This window comes from Bombina bombina, chromosome 7 (assembly GCF_027579735.1).
Source record: "Bombina bombina isolate aBomBom1 chromosome 7, aBomBom1.pri, whole genome shotgun sequence".
Classification (NCBI taxonomy): Eukaryota; Metazoa; Chordata; class Amphibia; order Anura; family Bombinatoridae; genus Bombina; species Bombina bombina.
In genome coordinates this window covers 619,457,801-619,465,665 of record NC_069505.1, presented here as the reverse complement: position 1 = coordinate 619,465,665, position 7,865 = coordinate 619,457,801, and positions in this window count along the sequence as shown.

Below are 7,865 nucleotides of genomic sequence, written 5' to 3'. Positions count from 1 at the left end.
CTGACATATGAGTGCACATCTATATATAAACTATACTAACTATATATACTCTGTAGCATATTTATATATTATCTGTATTACTATGTACATTTATATATACTGACATATGAGTGCACATCTATATATAAACTATACTAACTATATATACTCTGTAGCATATTTATATATTATCTGTATTACTATGTACAGTTATATATACTGACATATGAGTGCACATCTATATATAAACTATTATAGCTATATATACTCTGTAGCATATTTATATATTATCTGTATTACAATGTACATTTATAAATACTGACATATGAGTGCACATCTATATATAAACTATTATAGCTATATATACTCTGTAGCATATTTATATATTATCTGTATTACTATGTACAGTTATAAATACTGACATATGAGTGTACATCTATATATAAACTATACTAACTATATATACTCTGTAGCATATTTATATATTATCTGTATTACAATGTACATTTATAAATACTGACATATGAGTGCACATCTATATATAAACTATACTAACTATATATACTCTGTAGCATATTTATATATTATCTGTATTACAATGTACATTTATAAATACTGACATGAGTGCACATCTATATAATAACTATACTAACTATATATACTCTGTAGCATATTTATATATTATCTGTATTACTATGTACATTTATATATACTGACATATGAGTGCACATCTATATATAAACTATACTAACTATATATACTCTGTAGCATATTTATATATTATCTGTATTACTATGTACAGTTATAAATACTGACATATGAGTGCACATCTATATATAAACTATACTAACTATATATACTCTGTAGCATATTTATATATTATCTGTATTACTATGTACAGTTATAAATACTGACATATGAGTGCAAATCTATATATACTCTGTAGCATATTTATATATTATCTGTATTACAATGTACATTTATAAATACTGACATATGAGAGCACATCTGTATATAAACTATAACTATATATACTCTGTAGCATATTTATATATTATCTGTATTACAATGTACATTTTATAAATACTGACATATGAGTGCACATCTATATATAAACTATACTAACTATATATACTCTGTAGCATATTTATATATTATCTGTATTACAATGTACATTTATATATATACTGACATATGAGTACACATCTATATATAAACTATACTAACTATATATACTCTGTAGCATAGTTATATATTATCTGTATTACAATGTACATTTATATATATACTGACATATGAGTGCACATCTATATATAAACTATAATAACTATATATACTCTGTAGCATATTTATATATTATCTGTATTACTATGTACAGTTATAAATACTGACATATGAGTGCACATCTATATATAAACTATAACTATATATACTCTGTAGCATATTTATATATTATCTGTATTACAATGTACAGTTATAAATACTGACATATGAGTGCACATATATATATAAACTATACTAACTATATATACTCTGTAGCATATTTATATATTATCTGTATTACAATGTACAGTTATAAATACTGACATATGAGTGTACATCTATATATAAACTATACTAACTATATATACTCTGTAGCATATTTATATATTATCTGTATTACTATGTACAGTTATAAATACTGACATATGAGTGCACATCTATATATAAACTATAACTATATATACTCTGTAGCATATTTATATATTATCTGTATTACTATGTACAGTTATAAATACTGACATATGAGTGCACATCTATATATATAAACTATAACTATATATACTCTAGCATATTTATATATTATCTGTATTACTATGTACAGTTATAAATACTGACATATGAGTGCACATCTATATATACTCTGTAGCATATTTATATATTATCTGTATTACTATGTACAGTTATAAATACTGACATATGAGTGCACATCTATATATAAACTATACTAACTATATATACTCTGTAGCATATTTATATATTATCTGTATTACTATGTACAGTTATAAATACTGCCATATGAGTGCACATCTGTATATAAACTATACTAACTATATATACTCTAGCATATTTATATATTATCTGTATTACAATGTACATCTATAAATACTGACATATGAGTGCACATCTATATAATAACTATACTAACTATATATACTCTGTAGCATATTTATATATTATCTGTATTACAATGTACATTTATATATATATACTGACATATTAGTGCACATCTATATATAAACTATACTAACTATATATACTCTGTAGCATACTTATATATTATCTGTATTACTATGTACAGTTATAAATACTGACATATGAGTGCACATCTATATATAAACTATACTAACTATATATACTCTGTAGCATATTTATATATTATCTGTATTACAATGTACAGTTATAAATACTGACATATGAGTGCACATCTATATATAAACTATAATAACTATATATACTCTGTAGCATATTTATATATTATCTGTATTACAATGTACATTTATATATATACTGACATATTAGTGCACATCTATATATAAACTATACTAACTATATATACTCTGTAGCATATTTATATATTATCTGTATTACAATGTACATTTATATATATACTGACATATTAGTGCACATCTATATATAAACTATACTAACTATATATACTCTGTAGCATATTTATATATTATCTGTATTACTATGTACAGTTATAAATACTGACATATGAGTGCACATCTATATATAAACTATACTAACTATATATACTCTGTAGCATATTTATATATTATCTGTATTACTATGTACAGTTATAAATACTGACATGAGTGCACATCTATATATAAACTATACTAACTATATATACTCTGTAGCATATTTATATATTATCTGTATTACTATGTACAGTTATAAATACTGCCATATGAGTGCACATCTATATATAAACTATACTAACTATATATACTCTAGCATATTTATATATTATCTGTATTACAATGTACATCTATAAATACTGACATATGAGTGCACATCTATATAATAACTATACTAACTATATATACTCTGTAGCATATTTATATATTATCTGTATTACAAAGTACATTTATATATACTGACATATGAGTGCACATCTATATATAAACTATACTAACTATATATACTCTGTAGCATATTTATATATTATCTGTATTACAATGTACAGTTATAAATACTGACATATGAGTGCACATCTATATATAAACTATACTAACTATATATACTCTGTAGCATATTTATATATTATCTGTATTACTATGTACAGTTATATATACTGACATATGAGTGCACATCTATATATAAACTATACTAACTATATATACTCTGTAGCATATTTATATATTATCTGTATTACAATGTACAGTTATAAATACTGACATATGAGTGCACATCTATATATAAACTAAACTATACTAACTATATATACTCTGTAGCATATTTATATATTATCTGTATTACTATGTACAGTTATAAATACTGACATATGAGTGCACATCTATATATACACTATAATAACTATATATACTCTGTAGCATATTTATATATTATCTGTATTACAATGTACATTTATAAATACTGACATATGAGTGCACATCTATATATAAACTATACTAACTATATATACTCTGTAGCATATTTATATATTATCTGTATTACAATGTACATTTATAAATACTGACATATGAGTGCACATCTATATATACTCTGTAGCATATTTATATATTATCTGTATTACAATGTAGTTATAAATACTGACATATGAGTGCACATCTATATATACTCTGTAGCATATTTATATATTATCTGTATTACAATGTAGTTATAAATACTGACATATGAGTGCACATCTATATATACTCTGTAGCATATTTATATATTATCTGTATTACAATGTACATTTATAAATACTGACATATGAGTGCACATCTATATATACTCTGTAGCATATTTATATATTATCTGTATTACAATGTAGTTATAAATACTGACATATGAGTGCACATCTATATATACTCTGTAGCATATTTATATATTATCTGTATTACAATGTACATTTATAAATACTGACATATGAGAGCACATCTGTATATAAACTATACTAACTATATATACTCTGTAGCATATTTATATATTATCTGTATTACTATGTACAGTTATATATACTGACATATGAGTGCACATCTATATATAATCTATACTAACTATATATACTCTGTAGCATATTTATATATTATCTGTATTACTATGTACAGTTATAAATACTGACATATGAGTGCAAATCTATATATACTCTGTAGCATATTTATATATTATCTGTATTACAATGTACATTTATAAATACTGACATATGAGTGCACATCTATATATAAACTATACTAACTATATATACTCTGTAGCATATTTATATATTATCTGTATTACAATGTACATTTATATATATACTGACATATGAGTACACATCTATATATAAACTATACTAACTATATATACTCTGTAGCATATTTATATATTATCTGTATTACAATGTACATTTATAAATACTGACATATGAGTGTACATCTATATATAAACTATACTAACTATATATACTCTGTAGCATAGTTATATATTATCTGTATTACAATGTACAGTTATAAATACTGACATATGAGTGCACATCTATATATAAACTATACTAACTATATATACTCTGTAGCATATTTATATATTATCTGTATTACAATGTACATTTATAAATACTGACATATGAGTGCACATCTATATATATAAACTATACTAACTATATATACTCTGTAGCATATTTATATATTATCTGTATTACTATGTACATATATAAATACTGACATATGAGTGCACATCTATATATAAACTATAACTATATACTCTGTAGCATATTTATATATTATCTGTATTACAATGTACATTTATATATACTGACATATGAGTGCACATCTATATATAAACTATAACTATATATACTCTGTAGCATATTTATATATTATCTGTATTACAATGTACATTTTATAAATACTGACATATGAGTGCACATCTATATATAAACTATACTAACTATATATACTCTGTAGCATATTTATATATTATCTGTATTACAATGTACATTTATAAATACTGACATATGAGTGCACATCTATATAATAACTATATATACTCTAGCATATTTATATATTATCTGTATTACAATGTACATTTATATATATACTGACATATGAGTACACATCTATATATAAACTATACTAACTATATATACTCTGTAGCATATTTATATATTATCTGTATTACAATGTACATTTATAAATACTGACATATGAGTGCACATCTATATAATAACTATACTAACTATATATACTCTGTAGCATATTTATATATTATCTGTATTACAATGTACATTTATAAATACTGACATATGAGTGCACATCTATATATAAACTATAACTATATATACTCTGTAGCATATTTATATATTATCTGTATTACAATGTACATTTATAAATACTGACATATGAGTACACATCTATATATAAACTATACTAACTATATATACTCTGTAGCATAGTTATATATTATCTGTATTACAATGTACATTTATAAATACTGACATATGAGTGCACATCTATATATAAACTATACTAACTATATACTCTGTAGCATATTTATATATTATCTGTATTACAATGTACATTTTATAAATACTGACATATGAGTGCACATCTATATAATAACTATACTAACTATATATACTCTGTAGCATATTTATATATTATCTGTATTACAATGTACATTTATAAATACTGACATATGAGTGCACATCTATATATAAACTATACTAACTATATATACTCTGTAGCATATTTATATATTATCTGTATTACAATGTACATTTATATATATACTGACATATGAGTGCACCTCTATATAATAACTATACTAACTATATATACTCTGTAGCATATTTATATATTATCTGTATTACAATGTACAGTTATAAATACTGACATATGAGTGCACATCTATATAATAACTATACTAACTATATATACTCTGTAGCATATTTATATATTATCTGTATTACTATGTACAGTTATAAATACTGACATATGAGTGCACATCTATATATAAACTATAACTATATATACTCTGTAGCATATTTATATATTATCTGTATTACAATGTACATTTTATAAATACTGACATATGAGTGCACATCTATATATAAACTATACTAACTATATATATATATATATATATACTCTGTAGCATATTTATATATTATCTGTATTACAATGTACATTTATAAATACTGACATATGAGTGCACATCTATATATAAACTATACTAACTATATATACTCTGTAGCATATTTATATATTATCTGTATTACTATGTACAGTTATAAATACTGACATATGAGTGCACATCTATATTTCTCCAACATAGGTGTGTCCGGTCCACGGCGTCATCCTTACTTGTGGGATATTCTCTTCCCCAACAGGAAATGGCAAAGAGCCCAGCAAAGCTGGTCACATGATCCCTCCTAGGCTCCGCCTACCCCAGTCATTCTCTTTGCCGTTGTACAGGCAACATCTCCACGGAGATGGCTTAGAGTTTTTTAGTGTTTAACTGTAGTTTTTATTATTCAATCAAGAGTTTGTTATTTTGAAATAGTGCTGGTATGTACTATTTACTCAGAAACAGAAAAGAGATGAAGATTTCTGTTTGTATGAGGAAAATGATTTTAGCAACCGTCACTAAAATCCATGGCTGTTCCACACAGGACTGTTAAGAGCAATTAACTTCAGTTGGGGGAACAGTGAGCAGTCTCTTGCTGCTTGAGGTATGACACATTCTAACAAGACGATGTAATGCTGGAAGCTGTCATTTTCCCTCTGGAATCCGGTAAGCCATGTTTATTACGATTGTAAATAAGGGCTTCAAAAAGGGCTTATTAAGACTGTAGACTTTTTTTGGGCTAAATCGATTGATTATTAACACATATTTAGCCTTGAGGAATCATTTTATCTGGGTATTTTGATATAATAATATCGGCAGGCACTGTTTTAGACACCTTATTCTTTAGGGGCTTTCCCAAAGCATAGGCAGAGCCTCATTTTCGCGCCGGTGTTGCGCACTTGTTTTTGAGAGGCATGGCATGCAGTCGCATGTGAGAGGAGCTCTGATACTTAGAAAAGACTTTCTGAAGGCGTCATTTGGTATCGTATTCCCCTTGGGGCTTGGTTGGGTCTCAGCAAAGCAGATACCAGGGACTGTAAAGGGGTTAAAGTTCAAAACGGCTCCGGTTCCGTTATTTTAAGGGTTAAAGCTTCCAAATTTGGTGTGCAATACTTTTAAGGCTTTAAGACACTGTGGTGAAAATTTGGTGAATTTTGAACAATTCCTTCATGTTTTTTCGCATTTGCAGTAATAAAGTGTGTTCAGTTTAAAATTTAAAGTGACAGTAACGGTTTTATTTTAAAACGTTTTTTGTACTTGTTATCAAGTTTATGCCTGTTTAACATGTCTGAACTACCAGATAGACTGTGTTCTGAATGTGGGGAAGCCAGAATTCCTATTCATTTAAATAAATGTGATTTATGTGACAATGACAATGATGCCCAAGATGATTCCTCAAGTGAGGGGAGTAAGCATGGTACTGCATCATTCCCTCCTTCGTCTACACGAGTCTTGCCCACTCAGGAGGCCCCTAGTACATCTAGCGCGCCAATACTCCTTACTATGCAACAATTAACGGCTGTAATGGATAATTCTGTCAAAAACATTTTAGCCAAAATGAACACTTATCA